The following is a 22,267-nucleotide window of genomic DNA, read 5'->3' as shown; positions in this document are numbered from 1 at the left end:
GTTATGATTTTGAATGAAATTTTCTGGAATAAAAAACTAATGTAAAAGATCAAATCAACTTGCTTACCCCTGTGTATATTAAAATAATGTATGCCAAACACAAATGGAAAAGAAAACAGCAACTATTAACAACTTTCTTTGCACAAATTAGCACACAAACTTTGTGATCAGTGCCTTGAATTTCAATCTTCAAAGAAATGCCTTTCACACTTTATGTTGTGTGTTTTTTTTTTTTTTTTTTTAAACCCCAAGCAATTATAACATCATACTAATTCTTGACTTTAGGGCGGAGCAGTAACTGGGTGCAAATTAGAGCAGTTTTTCTCACCAATGAGCGTGAAATGGAAAGCCCAGATTGGAGTTGCAGTCAAGTGATTGCACAACTCTGATTGAAAGCATACATAGTCAGAAAGAATGAAAGGCTTAAAGTTAATCTCACCGCAGAACTTCCCTCTGGCCTCTTCCCTATCTGTCCAACACAATGAACCCTCAATCCCGCTGAGCATACTAACCCAAACAACATTTCATTTAATCATCCTCACCCCCGCCTCTACTTTGTCTTCTTGAAGAATAGACATGCGGCTCGTGCAGACAAGGCAGGAGTTTTCCATTCCCAAAATGTAATCCCATCAGCCGTGGTGGACTAGAAAACTGAATATGGCCCTCTGTTGGCATCCGCTTCATCAAAACTCTTCCCTCGTCCGGCTTCCTACCTTTGTAGTGAAAGTGCCCGTCAAGAACAAAGCACACTGTAATGGTGTATTCAGCTGTGTGGTTGGGGAAAAACGGTCAGAATGACATCTCAATGTCACCAAAAAACTTTCAAAAAAAGGCCTTTTGCTCCCTCCTGTCTCTGAGGTTTGGATCATGTCCAGACGTATCGCTCGCTCATTCTTTTATGTCACTACGGGTTCATGCATCGTCCATCCATATAAAATCATTTTGCTTTTTAGTATGCATCAGACATCCACACCGGCTGCGATGTTCAATCATTCATTTTATTTTTTTTTTTTGCACATATTTCCTCAGTGTCAGTGAAATAAGTTAATATGATCGGTTCAGTCTAGTACCACCATGTAAAGGATGTAGCGAGGGATGGAGGCAGGCATGAAAAAGTGACATAAAGCCACAAACCAAAGTTTTTAATCCCTGGGGTACAAGAAAGAAGTGTGATATCATAATGAGCGCAAAAATATATACATACGAATTTTTAAAACATGTTAGATAGATAGACATATAGATAGCTCTGTTGGATTGAGATCTGGTATCTGTGGAGGCCATTTAGGTAAAGTGAACTCATTGTCATGTTTAAAAAACCAGTCTTAGATGATTCTTGTTTTATGACATGGCGTGTTATGTAGCCATCAGAAGATGGGTACGCTGTGGTTATAAAGGGATGGACATGGTCAGCAACAATACTCAGGTGGGCTGTGGTATTGACACAATGTGTAATTGGTTCTAATGGGCCCTAAGTGTGCCAAGAAAATATTTACAAATAGAAAACACCATTACACCACCACCACCAGCCTGAACCATTGATACAAGGCAGGATGGATTCATACTTTTATGTATACACCCAATTCTGACTCTACCATCCGAATGTCACAACAGAAATCGAGACTCATCTGACCAGGCAACCTTTTTCCAATCTTCTATTGTTCAATTTTGGTGAGCCTGTGTGAATTGTAGCCTCAGTTTCCTGTTCTTAGCTGACAGGAGTGGCACCCGGTGTCAGTGGCGCCCCCAGAAAATTTTCTTAGGGGTGGCCAGAAGAGGCCGCACCAAATCTTGGGGTGGCACACAAAAAAAATAATGAATTCAGTGTAATGATATATTTTTGTTTCTGGTAAATGAAATAATGTAGTTTTTATTAATTTAATTAATACTACTTGAAATATTGCAATTTATTCTTTGAAATAATTCAGCAAGTACATGTGCAAACCAAATAAAAATCTATGTTTATTTTAAAAACACTTTTCATATACTGTATAAATAACTTCTTTTTTTACGTGCCTTTATTGTACATCATACGAGATATGCCATGTCTAAAATTAATGAAGATTAATGAGTTTATTATTCCCAGTGATGGGTTGCAGCTGGAAGGGCATCCGCTGTGTAAAAATGTGCTAGATAAGTTGGCGGTTCATTCTGCTGTGGTGACACTGGATTAATAAAGGGACTAAGCCGATAAGAAAATGAATGAAAGAATAATGAGTTTATTAATAACCCAAACAAATGAACAAACTGAGCATAAGGCATTACTATACACACTCACTATACCTAATAATATTATTTATCCATATTGCTTTTTGAACCATTTTATTAATGCAGCTTCTTCTATTGATATACTGTAGCTTAAGGTAAATATTAAATAGCCATTGCTGTCTATTGAAGGTGTGTGCATGCTGTCAAGGACGATCGGGGAGGGTAGTAGTGGTGGTTCTAGTTTAAATGACACCCTGGGCGAACCACCCTATACGTCCCCCACCTCTCTTGAATTGTTAGATTTGTTATTCAATAAATATAACAATTTATTTAGATTTATTCTAAATAAATACAATTAATATTAATATACAATTATTATTCTAAATAAATAACAGAAATCAGTCCTAAATATTACTGGAAAACAACAACTGGAGTGATATGCCAACATCACTTAAGAAACCTTTTGCATGAAAATTAATTATGACAATTCTAAAGAATACAAAAAATGTATTATAGAATTATCTGTGGTCTTAGACCAGATCACGGCTGAGAAATCATGTTATGAAGTCTTACCTCCCTGACTCATTATCCCTCCTTTCTGCTTTAAAGGCATGCTTAGTAACATCATCATCATCATCATCATCATCATCATATTATATAAACTTTAAACGACTTTCAAAACTCGCTGCGTGCCGACACCTCTGCACAAAAGGCTGTTACTCCGGTTTCACGGCGCATGAGCGGTGCCTATTATGTCGGCGTGCATGCAAACAACCAACCGGGATTCACACAGGAGTGCGTGAGGCGCGCGGGAATGGTTTTCCGCGCGCATGCGTCAGTTTGCTTTCACCAGCATTGAACCAGAGGGGGGGAGCTACGTCAGTAACACCAACAATAATTTAGTGACTGCATTTTATTTATTTATTTATCTAAATATTGGGAATTTATGAGTTCATTTAAATCAATAATGTCAACCGCAAAATTATATTGGGGTGGCCAAAGGGGTGGCCAGAGTTTACCGAGGGGTGGCCGTGGCCACCCCTGGCCACCCCTTGGAGGCGCCCCTGCCCGGTGTGGTCTTCGGCTGCTGTAGCCCATCTGACTCAAGGTTGGACATGTTGTGCTTTCAAAGATGCTCTTTTGCATATCTCAGTTGAAACGAGTGATTATTTGAGTTACTGTTGAATTTCTATCAGCTCAAAACAGTCTGGCCATTCTTCTTTGACCTCTGGCATCAACAAGACATTTGCACCCACAGAACTGCCGCTCACTGGATATTTTCTTTTTTTTTCTGACCATTTTCTGTAAATAATACAGGGGATAATAATTCTGACTTACGCTGTATATTCATATAGTATCCTTGATATAAATGGAGTTGAAGAAATTGATGGGAGTTTTTGTGTTGAACACAAAAACACACAAAGAACACAAAGATAATAAGGGGAAATTTGAAAACCTGTAACCATTGACCTTCAAGGCAGGAGCAAATACAAATATTTGTTCATAATATCTTCTTTTCTGTTCAAGAAGAAAGAAAAGCAAACAAGTTTGGAAGAAGTCAAGAGTGAGAAATAGATGGCATAATTTTCAGTTTTGGGTGAATGATCCCTTTAAATGTCCGCATAAAAATATCTATTGTTTATTTAAAATAAAACTATAATTTAATGGATAGTTACTCAAAAAAAAAAAAAAAATCAGTCATCAAATGCTCTTTTTACACTTCTCACAAAACTGTTTGAGTTCCTTTTTACATTCATTCATTTATTTTCTTTACAGCTTAGACCCTTTATTAATCTGGGGTCACCACAGCGGAATGAACCGCCAACTTATCCAGCACGTTTTACGCAGTGGATGGCCTTCCAGCTGCAACCCATCAAAAAATATTTGTGTATTGGTGCAAATTGATTTGCTATTAAAACAAAAATAAATATGAAAATTAGGCTTACGCTTGTCTGAAAATGCCAACAAATCTCGCCAAACACGTTATGCGCCTTATTGCGCCGGGTGTATGATAGGGCCCAGAGTTTTCTTGCAGTTGTTTATTTATTGTTTTTGTAATATTTAAAAATATTTTTTTTAATTGTTATACTATTTTTAGCGTGTTGTCTATTTAGTTTTATGCAGCAGATATCCATACACAGCCATCATATAATTGCGCATGAATCATCAATGCTATGTGAAGGATGAGGCTCTATCAGTTCTGTACCTACATAGAGAAGAAATAAATATTTTATTTAAACATTAATTTAAAAGAAGTTCTAAAAAATATATTTCCACAATAATATTCATTCATTCATTTTCCTTTCCAGCTTAGTCTTTTTATTAATCTGGGGTCGCCACAGTGGAATGAACCGCCAACTTATCCAGCGTATGTTTTATGCAGCGGATGCCCTTCCAGCTGCAACCCATCACTAGGATACACAATAACATTATACAGCACAAATGTTTTCAACATTCAAAGTAACAAGAAAATATTTCTTGAGAAGCAAATAAGCTAATTAAAAGCATTTCTGAAGGATTATTTGGCAACAAAAACTGGAGTAATGATGCTTAAAATTCAATTTAGCAAAATAATGCCATTAAGACCTATTCAAAATCAGCAAAAACATTGTCTGATTTCTCAGTGTTATCATTACAACTTTACTGATTGATTGATTGATTGATTGATTGATTGATTGATTGATTGATTGATTATTAAAATAACAGACAAATCAGAACACAACTATTTAATGAGCACAATGTGTTTGTATTCATTGGTTTTCCATTAATGCCAGGTCATCACATCAGAAAAGACATTAAATATTAGTCAGAGTTCTCTAAATCAACCCCAGTCAATATGATCCATTCACTTCTGTGTTACTGCACTGTTCTGGGTTTTGTCCACCAGACTGACTGCAATGATGTATTGTCATGCTCTTTTTCCTCAAAGCGAGCTTGCGTTAAAGGAAGCATTATATTTTTCAAATTACATTTCAACTGCCAATGCATTTCCCCCCCTCTTCTTTTTCCCATCCCACACATTAGCGATCGCCTTAATGTGGTCATGAATCTTATATGCCCGAGTATTCATAGATTTGCTGAGTCTGTGTTTAGAAGGCAAATTCAAGAAGCTGTCAACGAGAAAGATGAACGATAAACCCATACATAAATATGATCACCTAGATCATTAGGTGCATTATAATGTTAATATGTCACTGACATGTATATGGGGAGATCATTTGTCAAAGAACGGGATAAAAAAAGCACGGATGCATTGAGGGGTGCTATTGTGTGATGTTATGTAAGCCTCTGGTGTCCCTAGAGAGCATATGTAAAGGTTCAGCTTAAAATACCTCAAGGACCATTTATTGCACCATACTGTAAATGCAGGCTCATGGTTTATACTTACCCCTATATACATTTCTGGAGATTGTGAAATACATCCCAGGAGGTATGTTTTCTGGCAGTTTTTGTGTATCCAACAGAGGCTGCGAGTGCTATTTGTGCCTGCTCTTCTCACATAAATGAGGCTGCTGTCGACTGACTGACTGACTGACCAACCGATGACCCCCACCTACCCCCTTTTCTAAACCCAACCATTAGCATTTTCAAAAGCACAGATTGAAGCTGTTGGCAGCATCATACCACTCCATTACATTAGTTTTAAAATACAAAATGCAGTCCGGGCTACATAAGTTGTGCTCTCCAGAAATGTATACAGGGGTACGCTTTCACAATGAACCTGTATAAATACTCTTTTTAATATATAGCAAAAATGCAAATGAGCTGCTCGCCTGTGCAGAGGCTGAGCCTTTCCATCTTGTAATTTACTTGTCCACACACAAACAAAACATCAGATTTTTAATGTTTTTTTTTTTTCAGTGATTCAGTAACACTGTTGGGGAAAGTTACTTTTAAACATTGGTCCGTAGCCACAGTTCGGGTGGTTCAAAAGACTACTGACAAAGGTCCTGAATGTGTCCCATACATTAGCTCATTTGTCCTATTTTGACTACTATGCCATCATAAATTATGTAAATAACTCATCAAAGATTATTAATTTAGTTTAAAACTAAACAGATAATCATTTTTCTAATGATATATGCTGTAATCAATTTCTATTTTAAAAATAATACAGATTTTTTTTTCATATTTCTTTATTCTAAACCTTTAGGAAATGTTTTTAGTACTTCAAAAATTATGGTTATCGACCTGGATGACAATCTAACAAGCTAAATCAGCTAAAAATAATGCTTTAAAATGTCAGAAAATTCAGTATATCAACTCTAAATACTTTTAAATAATTTTACAACGGCATAGTTAAATACCAAATGATTTAAATAATTGCAAAAAGGTCAGCTTTTTGAGAAAAAAATAACCATTTCTTTTACCAGCCTGACTATGGGTCTGGTTACTCCTCCCAAAAAATAACTACAGCAGCACATGACATCAGATCGATGTTGTACCCCACCGTTGCATTTTGTTTGGACATAAAAAATTGGGTTGACGTCAATGTCCAATGTTGGACAGATGTTGCATTTTAGTTACTTTCCGATGCAACCTAAAAACAATAAAATATCAACATATAATGATGTTACAACTTGACATTGTGTGGATGTTACCAATATGACATCTATTAGACATTGGATTTTGGTTGCCATACCTGATGAGTAAATGTCAGTATTGTTGTCAATATGACGTTGGTTTAAGATGTTGGCTCAGAGTTTGGTCAGTTTTCAACACTACTTAAAATCAACCAAATATCAACGTCATTTCACATCGCTGTTGGACGCCAGAATAAGTTTTTCCTTAGATTCTGGCAACCTAAATCTAATTTTAACGCATTATGAAGTTGTGTGTTTGCTGGGTAGTTGCGTTAATTAGTTACTTTTTATGGAAAGTTATGTGTTAAATTATTTTTCTTACCTGGCTGAGGGTTGCTCTCTTTCAGTACGTTCCTTTTTTTTTTTAATAGAGGAGCTCTGCCCTTTACAACACACTGTATAACCTTCATTTACCTTTAAAAAAAACACATCAAAACCTTGGGACCTTGTTATATACATTTTAGGAGATTCTCTTTCAGAATTTATGAGACAAGAAGTAATCAGAACAACCGGCAGTCTTTTTACTGGTATTTGTCATGCTACAAATGCAACTCAACCAGGCCCCATTCTTTAGGTGGAAATGTTTTCAATATGGTTTATTGTGAAATTTACGCTCCTGTAAAAAACCTCAGGATTAAAATTGAAGAGTTTGAGAGAGTTCAGAAACTCCCTTTGGAGTCATTCTCTACTTTGTAGCTCTGCCGATCTTTTTATGCTCAAACGTCAACACGACACATACAAGTTCAAAGTTAAAATTATGCATTTTTTCTAAGAACCCACAGATTTATTATTTACCATCACATTCACAGAAAACTGACTCCATCACTTTTCTAAGAATTAACTGGAGTTAACCTTTACATCTTCTTTAAGATGTTCGCACATGTTTATGAACCACAAACTCATTAGCATATGCACATCTCCGCACACACCCACACACCCCTATTCTGTCGCTCTGCCTTGCTTTCTTTTATGTCTTCTTCTTTCTGCTGACCAAATCAATTAGAACATCAATGCTAATGATCACATCATACAGCAAATGAGTGTGTCATCAAACACTTTTATCCGGCACACCCACACATGAACACATACGCATGCCAAGTGGAAGACTCGTGTTCGCTTCAGCCCTTTCATCTCTGTCAGCCGCGCTTGCCCTTCTTTTACAGTATATAGGCTAGCACTGGCGCTAACACGATAGACCCTTTCCGAAAGCTGGAATCATCCACGCTTCATGCTCGCAGGCAGTTCAAACTCTCTCCCAACTCATTAAAGCTGATTTGGGATTATTTACATGCCGCTGGGAAGCACAGTAAACACGATTAGGTTGGACAAATACCGAGGTCAATATTTTGCAGACGTTCCAATTAATAAAACATACTTTACTATTTGAAGCTACCGCTATCAGCAGTAGAAAGCCAGACAGATGAACAGACTTTTCAAAAATAAAGGTTTCAGGGGGGGATTTCTGCAGAGATTCTTCAGAAGAACCTGTTTTGGGTTCTTAACCTCTTATAACCTGTCATTGATGAATATTTTATTAATCTGAAGAACCTCTTTTCACTATAAAGTTGAAAGGAAATGATTCAGGGATGTTAAAATATCTTAGTGAAACCATCAATTCCAATAAAAATAGCTCTAAAATTTCTTTGAATATTGTAGTGATGCCATAGAAAACTTCATTCATTCATTCATTTTCTTGTCGGCTTAGTCCCTTTATTAATCCGGGGTCCCCACAGCGGAATGAACAGAAACGCCAATTGAGCCGAGGTTCGAACCAGCGACCTTTTTGCTGTGAGGCGACAGCACTACCTACTGCGTCACTGCCTCGCCCTCATAGAAAACTTGTTTAGGTTTTTTTAAATGAACCTTTCAACAAACAGATGTATAAAAGCATTTTTCAGTTTGATACAATATTATATAAGTAATCTGGACAACATTTCATTGTAAAGACCCTTTTGTGGAAAGATCCATGGATGTTAAAGGGATAAAAATCACTTTTACAAGGGGTTTAAAAACAGTTGTGTACAACAATCTGTGAATATAGCTTCTAATGGCAAAAATGTATCTTTTGTTGTTATAAACACACTTCATAAAAACAGTCTGCATAAACACTTTGGTTGACATTCTCCCTTTGTACATGTCATCATAGGGGGAAAGCCTCGCCCATTATTGACAATCTCTCCTTTATTAGCATAGGACAGCATTAGTCTTGTTTTTGAATCTGCCACTATGCTGACTCGCAGGCATTTGTAGCTCCTCCCTCTTTTGAAAAGAGGGCCGGGAACACAATCTCATTTGAATTTAAAGCAATAGTCATCAAAATAATAATAATAATAATAAAAATAATATCAAAATAAAAATATAATAATAATAGTTTGAAATAATTATAAAACTTTATTTCAAGAGTTCACACTTAGCTGATGATTGATAATAAAGCGTGTTTGGCATGCTGTGCCGGGAGAGAGCCCTGAGCCTAGAAAATCCTTGAGCCCTGGGCTCCCTCCCGTTTGAAGGGCGGGAGGAGAGTTTGAGCTCAGGTAGGTTTTGAGAACTCCACTACAAGTGAACTGCTGGGATATATCTGACTAAGTTGTCTTAGAATGTTATTTTGAAGTAGTCAATTACTTATGGTGTATGTATGTCTTTGGAGGGTGGGAGAAAACCAGAGAACCCAGGAAAAAACCCACACGAAACACGGGGAGAACATGCAAACTCCCCACAGACTCACCGACTGCCTCGAAGAGAGCCGAACCAGCGGCATTCTTGCTCTGAGGCAACAGTGCTATCCACTGGGCCACTGTGCTGCCCTTTCAGAGAAGTGGAGGAGTAAGGGTGGAAGGGAGGGATTCTTCAAGACGAAGATGACTGGAGTAGAATGCTCTGGTAATTTATAGTGTGTTAGTATTCATCTGATTGGTGCAAATATACAGAGCTTATGCGGTACCAGCCGTGTTTAATCATAAGCACGTGATCCTCTTGAAATTAGTTTATAAATAAACCACACTTGTGATGTATTTTGAGCTGAAACATCACAAACACACTCTAGGCACATCAGAGACTTTTTACATCTTGAAAAAAGGGGCATAATGGGTCCCCTTTAAATGTCAACATAGGCTCATTCTGAAAACATACCTCCCCTATACATTTCTAGAGATCGCGTATTATGTAGCCTGAGCTACCTATGGCTGCATTTCGTCTTTAACAGGGCAGTTTCTATTTCTTTTTGGGCTAGGAGCTGACCGTTTACCGCCGTATGGATAATAAAATAAAATAAGTAAATAACAGGGTCAGAATGTGGTAAAATCTGAAAATATGGTAAAAATCTGCGGGATTTTCTATTACTGCATTGCTTTTCAAAACATTGTGAGTTAAGTTTAGGGAAGTGAATAGATGTGCCAATTGGTGGTTTTTTTAAACATCAGTTGGGTTTAGGGAAGGAGGTGGGTCAGTGTATCGGTCGGTCGGTAAGTCAGTCGACAGTGGCCTGTGGTAGATTTCTACAAGAACAGCAGGCGCGGATGGCACTTGCAAGAGAAATTTGAGATCTGTAGAAGCGTACACAACGGCCTCTGTTGGATTCGTGAAAGCAAAAATGAAAAAATAAAACTCCTGAAATGTTTTAGCGCTCTTCAGAAATGTATATAGGGGTATGTTTTCGGAGGAAGCCTGGGTTGTAAAATGTTCTTATGTAGCCATCAGTGCCAATTAAATAAACTTTATGCTCTTGAAAATAAATTTGATAAAACAATGAGTTTACAGTGGCACCGTGAAATAATAATTTTGGGTTCTTTGAGAAGCTCTCATTAAGCAGCTCTTAATTTTTTGTCATCTTCATGCAAAGAACATAAAGCAATCATGGAGCCATCATTGTCCATAAAGAACTGTAAAAGGTTCTGAAATTGGCAACACAGACTCATTATGAAAACGTAGCCATATATACATTTCTGGAGATTGCAAAAGATGTAGTCAGAAGTACAAATGGCTGCATCTCATCTTTAAAATGAACGCTACGTTGTGCCATGACACGTTCCTTTTCGCGCAAGCAGCTGACCACTTACCTCTGTATGGACTGCTTTCCAGCTATTTGTTCAGTTAGCCATGGACTTGAGACGCAGAGAGACTGGTTCCACAAAGCTGGTAAGACAAAGACAAAATTCAAAAAATTAAATAAACAAGTAAATAACAGAGTGAGAATGTGATAAAATCTGAAAACGAGGTAAAAATCAGGGGGCTTTTCTTTTTCTGGATTGCTTTTCAAATTGCTGTTGGTTGGGTTTAAGGAAGTTAGTGTGCGCTGGTTATTTGGTGGTTTTAAAACACTATCGGTTGGGTTTAGGAAAGATAATTGGTGGGTGTATCGTTCGGTCGGACAGTCAGTCAGTCGACAGCAGCCTCTGGTAGATTTACGTAAGAACAGCAGGTAGGAATGGCACTTGCGAGAAAAATTTGAGATCTGAAAAAGCGTGCACAAATGGTTCTGGTGAATTCGCGAAAACAAAAACTGCAAAAAAACATAGCTCCTGGGACATATTTGCCACTCTCCAGAATGGTATAAAGGGCTACGTTTTCAGAATAAGTTTTCAGTTGGAAATTGGGTTTTTGCAGTGATGCCATAAACTAACCATTTTGGGTTCTGAAAAAAAGAAAACATTTTAACTGAAGAGCTTTCAACAGACAGTTTTTATTATTCTAAAAAAAATTTTGCTTTAAAAATCTTTGGAAATTATAAATGTCCCCTTGAAGATAAAGGTTCTTCAAAGGTTCTCCACTGCAGCAGCTCCAATGAGCACCGATGAACTCACATATCCCTCCTAACCAAAGGGAAGAGCAAAACGTAAAGAGGAAAAAATAATGAAAAAAGCAGAGGTAGAGATAAAAGCGTGCCACATAAAAGCGGCTCACTGAAGTGATAGGATGTTGAGAGGAAAACAGCGCTTAGCCACAAACATACACACACATATCTACATGTACTTGAAGTCTGAGCAGGAAAAGACACTTCGCGGCTTTGCGCTTTATCACAAAGCCTCCTCTTGTGCCTCGCTAAAATTAGCCGGTGTTGACGAGAGCCCTTTGCGTGGCGATAAAACAGATGAATTATGCAAAGGGATAGCACATGGAGAAATATGAGGCAGAGATGCACGGTCCAAGTGCACAGCAAAATGTGTGTAAAGAAAATTTGTATAATGAACAACATCAGCACAATAAGACATGCAGTCGTTTTGCTTTTTGTATTATCCAGTAGATGAAACAGTGTTAAAAAATTATTGTAGATCTCTGACTGTATATGGGTAAATATCAGAACACAGACAAAAGTGGGCTAAAGGGAAATCTGTGATTGTTGTTTAAAGTGAAAATGAAACCTTACATTGACTTACTCTTCTTTTTAACTGTAGTAATGCACAATACTGTCACGTTTTAAATTGCTTTCCTTTTCCACTTGGATTGCATATTTTTCTTTCAGTAAACCATGTCTGTGTAACAATTTTTCAGTTGTCTAAACATCTGACAATATAAGCAAAAATAAAAATAAGAACATTAAATTAATGTCATTTTTTAAAAATTGATAGTAATAATAACATTAATAGTAATAATAATAAAACTTAGGCTCATTCTGAAAACGTAGCCCTATATACATTTCTGAAAAGCGCCAAATATGTCCCAGGAGGTACGTTTTTTTTTTCTTTTTCCTTTTTTTTTTTTTCGCTGTAGGATTTTTTAGATCTCAAATTTCTCTCTCATGTGCCATTCATGCTTGCTCTTTTTGTGTAAATCCACCAGAGGCTGCTGTCTACTGACTGTTGATGTACTAGCGAACTGGACAAACTGGTAACACTTGCAAAGCTGTCCATATGGAAGTAAGGGGTCAGCTGCTTGAGAGAAAAGTGTCATACCACCCCAGAGCGTTCATTTTAAAGATGAAAAGTAGCTATAAGTACTTCTGGCTATATAATTCGAAATCTCCAGATATATTAATAATAATAAAACAATAAATTGACTCCACAATGTCAATTGCTTACATTTAAATTAGTTTTTATTATGTTATTTTTATAATTATTATTACGGATATTAATTAATAAAAACAAGGTGTGTGGTAACTATAAATTGACAATACATGATGTTTATTATTTATTATTTTTAATATTATTATTATTATTATTAATATTATTATTGATATTAATGAATGTTGCAACAAAGGCTCATTTTAAAAACGCTGCCCTATATACATATCTGGAGATCGTGATTATGTAGCCACAGATACGTATGGCTGCAGTCACATCTGTAGTTCGGTTCATTTGGTCCGGACCAAGGGCAACAAATGATACATTGTAGCATTTTCTGCCATCTTTGGGTCCTTTTTACACCACACTGATTGCTTTGGTCCGAACCAATTTAAAAAAGAACCAAAATGCAGTCATCTGAGAAAACACACATCACTCATTGGCCAGATGTTGTTGAACATATTTCCTAAACTGCTTTTTGATAGGTCAGAATTCACCTGCGGGAAAATGCCAATTTTTCCTCCACGTTCCAATATGCACAGTGCATCGCCCTACGGCAGCTGGATTAGTCCAAAAAGGCGCAGTACTTATTGCGATTGGGTCTGTTTTAGTACAAATCATATTCTTACCACAAACAAACCGCTCCAGGGTTCATTTGAAAGTGTTTGTAGCCCACACTTTTTTAATCTGCTTTTGGTGCACACTTGAGTGCGATTGCTACATTAAAACCTGCCCAAACAAACCGCATCAAGAGGGAAACCAAACTCTAGTGCGATTTAACCGAACTAAATTAGGCAGGTGTGAAAGCACCCTAAAACGAACGGGATAAGGCTTTATGAAACTGTTCTGTTTTGCACAAGCAGCTGACTGCTTACCTCTGTGCGGGCGATTTTTTTCGCTGTTACCACTATGTCTAGTGGTTCACTGCGTACGTAAGTGGACTTGAAATGCAGAGAAGAGTTTACAACGATGACAGTGTTTGAGTCCGTGTGGTAATGTGGTAAAATCTGAAAATGTGGTAAATATCAGTTGGGCTTTTCTTTTTCTAGATTGCTTTAGAAAACATTATCGGTTGGGTTTAGGGAAGTAGGTGGGCTCTGGTCAATCAGCACTTTTTAAAACATCGGTTGGGTTAAAGGAAGGGGGTGGGTGGGTATCGATCAGTCAGTCAGTTAGTCAGACAGGTGACAGCGGCCTCTGATCGATTTACACAGGAAGAGCTGGAGCAAGTGACATTCGCAAGAAAACTGAGACTTACTGAGACATGTTTGGCATTTTCCAGAAATGCATAGGGCTAGGTTATCAGAATGAACCTAGGTTAGAATAAAACAAAGTCTGTGGTAACAATAAATTGACAATACATGATAGTTTTGCTCTAAGACATCAATTAATTTAATAAAAAAAAAAACAGAACCCAGTAATAAAAATGTCCTCAAAGAATGAATTCTTGTCCACTTTTTTTAAGCAAACATGTGCTAAAGGCAGAGACTAAGAACAGAACAGCAATAAAAGCTGTGGGCACATGCAGAGAGTGAATTGAGAGCTGGAGAGAGGAAGAGGATGAGGATGAGTGTGTTTAACATGGATCTGCTGCAGTATCCGTGTGGGTGGACGAGTCAGAGCTTAAATGACTCCCATCTCTGTTCGCCAACCGCCTCCTTCTCTCAGCCTTACACAGATTCACCCAGAACAGCAATATACCTGCAGGAAGCTCTCTACTCACATTCCTCTCACCTCAGTTGATTTGAAATCGTTGTGTACAGGTGTTCGCTTCTGCAGCGGGATATTTTTAGGTCCGGTCTGAGGAACTTCAGCTTCTCTGCAGCATTACAGACCGTTGTGCATCACACATCACACACACATGGATGTTCTGTCATAATTTACTCACCTCTGTGTTTCTCCAAACCTGTTATTATTTTTTTGTCCCAGTTAAACACAAGAGAAGAATTTCTGGAGTCTTTTCAAGTGCTTTCAATAGTTTGTAGTGACTACAGCTGTCAAGCTCTGAAAAGAAGCTTGAAGGTAAATATGATGGCTCTGTTACAGTATATGCACTCTTTTTGAGTTCTGTATGGAAAAAAAAAACAATTTGTTGGCCAATCTCTGATAATCTCCCTCCTGCTGTGCCTCTCCATTTACACTGTATATACAGTTAAACTCAAAATTATTCGCCCTTCTGTGATTTTTTTTCAACCCTGTTTGTCTTTACAAATCCAATAGAGGCTGCAGGGTATGCTTTTTGAGAATTTTTCTCACGAGTGCCATTCACGCCTGCTGTTCTCATTTAAATCCACCAGAGGCCGCTGCTGACTGACTGACTGACTGACCCACCCATCCTTCCCTAAACCCAACCAATAGGAGAATTACCAACCTACGTCACACGACATCACACGAGTTCAAACGTGCATACTGCTTGCAAAAATAAATTTTAAAATAAACGGTAGGATGCCAAAAACAAAAGTCTAAAAATAGAAAACTTACATTTTCTCGTACACCACATTGCTTTTAATGCCAACCGCATACATCTTTAACATGAAGAGCTGAATGGAGTGAGGATCTTATTACAAATGCTGGACTCTGCAGTTCTCATTTTATATCAGGTTCTATGCTGAATTATAAACATTACTCGTTTTTGGTTGCAGCAATGATTTCAGCAAAAACAGTTAAATATGGAATAGAATGACATGTAAAAATGTAAGTTTACATACTCTGCTATATAGGTACAGTTTGCTGTCAGAATGCGGTTGTTTTACTTGTAGATGATTACCCAGGCCTTGTATAGCTCTGCCTTCTTTCCTTGTCTTTGGCCAGGCAGAACCTCGGTTTTTAGCTCTACAAAGGTTTGAATCTGGTAATCTTAGAACATTATTTCTTGCACATGACCACACACAACAAAATTGTAGGCATCCAAAGACTTTAACTTCTTTCTTGTAAAATCACTTGGAGTTTCAATGAGATAGTTGTATATTTCAGGCTGGATGCTTGGCCATTTCGTCTTATCCAATATCTATTGGGAGGGTGCTATCGCAGAGGGACCTGTCAGACGAACGCCGCTCACTTTATCGTTAATTTTGTTGAATAACTGTGCTTATCACTCCGCTTATCACTCCAAGCTGTTATAATACACTGAAAGCATTATGTAAATAATATATCTGCTCTCACTTCTGCAGATCTATGTGCCCTCCAGAAACTTGCGTTCTGTGAATGAATAACTGCATGAAATAACTGCATCAGAACAGCAGAGTCACTCGCTATTTTCAAGAAACGACTAAAAACTCAACTATTTAGTCTCCACTTCACTTCCTAATCTGCAATTGCCTCTCTGAATATCACACTAACTGTACCAACAACAACAAAAAAAAAACTAATACTACTAATACTTTCCTTCTTAGACTTTACAGACCTGAAACTTGCCTATAGTACTTATTCATTGTTGCTCTTAGTTGTGTAAATTGCTTCCTTGTCCTCATTTGTAAGTCGCTTTGGATAAAAGCGTCTGCTAAATGTAAATGTAAAATGTAAATATGTAATATGTAATCAATATATAACTTATTTCTAATACAACAACAAACTCTGTACCGCATCGGATGTCATTACCTCGCTGTAAATGCTAGCGCTCCGGGTTTTTTTCTGCAACCTCGCTGTGCACACATCCTCAATGTTTACAAACCAGTAATTCGTCTATAGTGTTTTCAAAGCACCGATTGACCCGCTCACCCACTTCCCTAAACCCAACAGACAGTTTTAAAAAACAATCTTCAGATTTTACCACATTCTCACCCTGTTATTTACTTGTTTATATTATGTTTTGGGGTTTTGTGTTTGTCTTAACTGCTTTCTGTAATTGTTCTTTGATGGACTCGAACCCCATTGTCATGGTTAGCTCCTGTTCGACATACATGACAAGCCACTTGACAAACTGGTAACAGCGGGAAAGCCATCCATATGGAGGTAAGCGGTCAGCTGGTAAGCAAGAAAAGGAACGGTGTCCTACTGTCCCCTAGCTTTCATTACAAAGATGAAATGAAGCCATATGTACCTCTGGCTACTTAATTAGCGATCTCCAGAAATTTACTGGATACAGGGCTATGTGTGCAGAATGAGCCTATGTTGTATATATGTTTTTTTTTCTTTTTTAACCCTCTACCGCACGCATTATGATAAATCTATTTAAAAAATTGACTGTTTTTCTTTTTAAAAAATGGCTTAACTTGAAGTGCAGTAAAAAAAAAAAATACTTTATGTTGCTATATGGCTATATGGCAACAATGTCCAACAATAGATCTAACTCAGAAATTTCAAATTTAAATCTTTCCATATAATTATTAATTTTGTAAGTTTGAAATGATTTAATTGGTGTTGCAGCATTATAAGCTTTAACACAGATCCTATAAATGACACCTTATAGATACTTTTTAACAACTAATACTCCTACAGCTTTCATTTATTTAATTATTTTTTGCTGAATATTATTAATAACAAACCTAATATTGTATTATCATGTACATACAGTAAATATAAATACTTTTCCCAGTAAATATTAAAACAAATAAATAGCAAGTCTAGTATATCCAGATGCATCAGAATGATGTAGCTCTTAGCTAACAATGTTTATATATATTATACTATATACTGTACTATACTACGCCTGTCTTATCTGCCTCTGAGCTACCTCACCTAAACTGTCTCTATCAAATGTCCAGTCTGCATTGTTCTCATGGTCACTAAAACCCATCTCATCCTCACTTTCATTAGCAGGTAGAGCCAGTTCTTTCCTTTTTCTTCTTTCACTTAATATGGTGGTGCTTGCTAAAACACAAGTCTCATCCCCACAAAAGTAATATTGCCATTAAAACTAGATTTTATTCAAAATGCAAATGCCATTGACGTACGACTAATCAACATTATATTACTAGCATTCATGTTGTTATTGTTACAACTTTAAAGTTCACAGCTGACCTTGCTAGCTAGCTAACCCATTGCAACATTGCACTTTCCACTATTGCACAGTTGCTATTTGGCGACACAAGCCTTTGATCGATTGACAAAAAACTTGGAGAAAAAATTGTTGTGAATATGTCATCATAACTTACTGGAAGTAATTTTTTTTGTGGATCTGACATAATTTGATCGTTTGTTTTATTGACCTTTACATATGCATTTCAGTGTTTCCTCTAGGATTTTTTCCAGCTGTGGCGGCAGACTCTGTTGGGCATTTTACACAGATCTACCAACTACATGTGGCGTTATTTCATTGACAAATGTCGTGAGCGCAGTATTAAGTTGAGATCGCATTCATGTATTAGCTTACAAGCATGTCAATCTCTGCTTGAGCGCCGATTTTCTTTGTTCCTACACAAAACTTCTTGCGCACCCTCAAATATACGCTGCTCATATCAGCAGATCGTCTTGACCATGTTCACATGCCTAAATGCATTGAGTTGCAGCCATGTGATTGGCTCATTAGAAATTTGCATTAACAAGCAGTTGTACTGGTGTACCTATTAAAGTGTCCGGTGAGTGCATATTTTGATTGGCACTGTATCCAATGCAGGTCATTTTGACTCACAATAAAAACAGAAGTTGTACCTGTATGACCTTTCATTAAATTAAATAGATACATTTAATTACCATAAGGGCCCCACAGACAGTTGTAAAAAGCTAAAGCTTGCAAAACCCATTTGACAGTATCCTTGCATCTGTCACACATCTGTCACGCTGAATGAAGAGTTTGTCTTGTTTGCGGTTCTTTAATGTGTCATTGCTGGCATGACTTTGAAATGCGTTTCTTGAATTTTTCTTTGTCTGCAAGCTGCAAACTCTCAACGGTAAAGAAACAACTGCCCATCAGCAGGTAAAGAACGCGCATAGTCTGCTGGGCTCTGCTTTTGACACTGCATGAATCAGCAGTGCTGTGGTTGGCAGAATATTTTGGATAAAGCAGATATTAAATATAAATGGGACCATATTGGGCACAAACACAGTGGCTATTGAAACATTGATGTGACACATAATGGAAAAGTGAGGAGGATTTGCGGGGGACAGAAAAGATATTTTTCCATGAGTGGCCTGGAAGGAGCTGCTGCGGTGCGCAATTTAAGAACTGATTCGAGATATAAATATTTAAAAACAAGAGACATGTTTGGTTTATTGGGTATGCGTTTAATAGGCAGAACATGCTATTTGTGCTTTATATGAATGGTAACACTTTATTTGAAGAGGGCGTGTTCATAAGACTAACATAAAATGTCATTAGAAATCTAAATGTCATTTAGTTGTCATTTAATGTCATCTATCTAATGTCATTTATTTATAAAATAAAGTGTCATTAGCTCAGTTTCATCAATTTAAATGCAAAGATGATGTTGTTTAAGATGTCTTTGTTATGACAACTTGACAACACTAACGCTAACCCTAACTGTGCTTTCACACCGAAGATGGCGAGAGCATCTATTTGGTTCTGGCCGCCCTTGCAACAACCCTGTCTGCCTGTACTGCTTCACTGTCTAGAGCTTCAAAATTCGCTGTATTGATCTTACATTTAAAGGGATATCAGCAAATCGGTTACATTCCCACATAAATTATGCTTTATAGTGTGAAAATGTTTCTTTTTAACAAATCATTTAACTATGGAAGATCAAGCTGTTGTGTGTAATGTGGCTTTACTCCACTTATCCAATTTGTGTCCATATGTGTGAAATATTCTGACGCAGCAATACTGTTTTGTACTGTTGTTATTCACCTTATTCTTAGCCAACGGGCGCAGCCATTTGAATAATTTTGGCACGAGACTTCCGGTCTCATTCACTTCCATTCATTTTTAGACATTAAAAACTGCTCGTTTTGCTGTTTGGTGTAGCAAAATTATAATTTCTTATTATATTATTCTACTTGGTCTGTATAGTCATGCAAACATTTGTTTGTAGAGCAAGTAGTTTGACCATTTTCTGCCGTTTATTATTCCTAGTCATTTCTCCCATAGGCGACTGAATCAGAAATTCTGAAACAATCGCGAAAACAGCGCACTTCTGCATTCTAGAATAAAGTCAATAGTTAGCATGAGATTCCTGCCTTTTTTAAGAGAAAAAAAAAATATATATATAACACTGACATTAGTAACTGTAACGACGGGGTGGAGTGACAAAGACAACTGGAGGTAAGATCCAATATGCAGGTTTATTCAGCGTCAGGCAAGCAGTGGTCAAATCAGGTATAAACAGGCATATGCAGGCAAATCCAAAACCGTAGTAGTATTAACAGGCAACAGGTCAAAAGGCAGGCGGCTAAACAGGAGAACACGGATATACAAGGCTAGGGTAAAGCACGGATAAACAAGACAGGGAGAAACTTGTTGAAATGTCACTTAACAGTACACAAGACTCAGCAAACTGAAACAGTGAATGTGTGGCTTAAGTAGGGTGAGTATCAGTCTCTAACAAGGTTCAGCTGGTGAGAATGCAATCAAGCTAAATGTGTCAGCATGGGTGTCTGGGAGCAGTGCATGTATGAAAATGTAGTCCTGGGAAATGTGGAAATGTAGTTCTGAGAGTTTGTGTGAGAACCAGCGATCTCTTGAGATCTATAGCTGGTTATGTGACAGTAACTCACCAGAAACTTTTTTTTACATATTGGGAAATCCAGCAACCACAATAATCAAACCCTTGGGAACAACTGTGGTCGGAACCAAAGTTCACAGGACTGTGTTGTCTGGACTCTTCTCAAGTGAATTCCACATTCAGATTACTTGAACTACATCATAGCTCAATAAAGTTGACTCCTCGATGCCCACATCATCAAAGACACGCTTCTCCTCTACGCTTATTGCCATTGACTCCTGTTGAAAATTAATGACAACTGGCTATGCTCTCTCCGCTTTCAGTGTGAAGACACAGTAACAAATAAAACTTAATTTGTCTTTGTCTTTATGTCATTTGTCATGACATTACCAAAACAACATAACTTATCATAAATCTGTCATAAACATGATTGTCACACCTCAAAATATTTTACATTTTCTTGTTTCTTCTAAATGTTAACTCAAGATACATTTTCCAGACAAGCATAAAATATTGTCATGATGGACCGAGGTCAGTGGGCAAATTTGGCCAAGATGCCGGGGTTAAACCCCTACTATTTTTCGAAGGACATCCTAGTATTTTTAACGACCAGAGAGTCATGACCTCGATTTAACATCTCATCTGAAAGACAGCACTCACTAAGCAGTATAGAGTCCCCATCAATATACTGGGGTGTTAGGACCCACACAGCACCCTCTGCTCTCACTAACACCGCTTCTGGCAGCAACCTATCTTTCCCATGTGGTCTCCCACCCAGGTACTGACCGGGCGCAGCCTTGCTTATCTTCAGTGGGCGACCATGTGAGAGTTGCAGAGAAATAGCTGTCAGCTTTAATATTTACAGACATTTTAATGACAAATTAAATTTGTACTTTAGTTGAGGTCAAGAAAAAATATTAATGACACTGTTAGAAATTTATAATGGCCTCATGACAATCATGTTTATGACAGATTTGTGACATGTCATTTTGTCTTGGTAATGTCAAGTTGGCTCACAATTTATTTTAATGTACAATTCACTCTATTAACAAACTATTAACTGAGACATTCAACTCTACAAGCTGCATACTAATAAACGTAAACATATTAATTAGCTGTTTATTAGTAGTTAGTTGAGTTTAGGTATGGGGTAGCATTCAGAATGTAAAATAAGATCAATCTTTATAAATGCTAAATAAACAATTAATATCTTAATAATAGCTAGGTAATGAGCCATGTCATAAATATGCAAAAATATAAAATTATAAAGATTTATGAGGTCATGATAATTGTGCCTTGACTACTTCAGTTTTTTTTATAGGAACAAAATAAATTTGTCATTAAAAGGATCAATACTATATATATATATATATATATATATATATATATATATATATATATATATATATATATATATATATATATATATATATATATATAATTTTATATATTATTTATTTATTTAATATAATTAATTATTTTTAATTATATTAATAATAACTGCTATTTTAATGACAAATTTATTTTGTACCACTTTAGTTGAGGTCAAGAAAAAATACTAATGACCTTGTTAGAAAATTTATGACACAATTATTTTATGATTGCCTCATGACAATCATGTTTATGCCAGATTTATGATATTTTATTTTGTCTTGGTAATGTCAAGTTGGCTCACATTTTATTTGAATGTACAATTTACACTATTAACAAACCATAACTAAGAATTTTAGCCCCATAAACTATAAAATAGCTGCTTATTTATTATTAGGTGGGTTTAGGTCTGGGGTAGCATCCAGGATGTAAAATTAGATCATATATCAAGCGCTAATGAACAGTTAATATATTAATAAAAGGCATGTATCAAGCCAGCAGTAAATGATGTGAACTGTTACATAAACAAAAGTGTTGCCCAAACAATGTTACCTTT

Source organism: Danio rerio, chromosome 14, assembly GCF_049306965.1.
Source record: "Danio rerio strain Tuebingen ecotype United States chromosome 14, GRCz12tu, whole genome shotgun sequence".
In the NCBI taxonomy this organism is placed as follows: Eukaryota; Metazoa; Chordata; class Actinopteri; order Cypriniformes; family Danionidae; genus Danio; species Danio rerio.
This window is presented reverse-complemented; position numbering follows the sequence as displayed.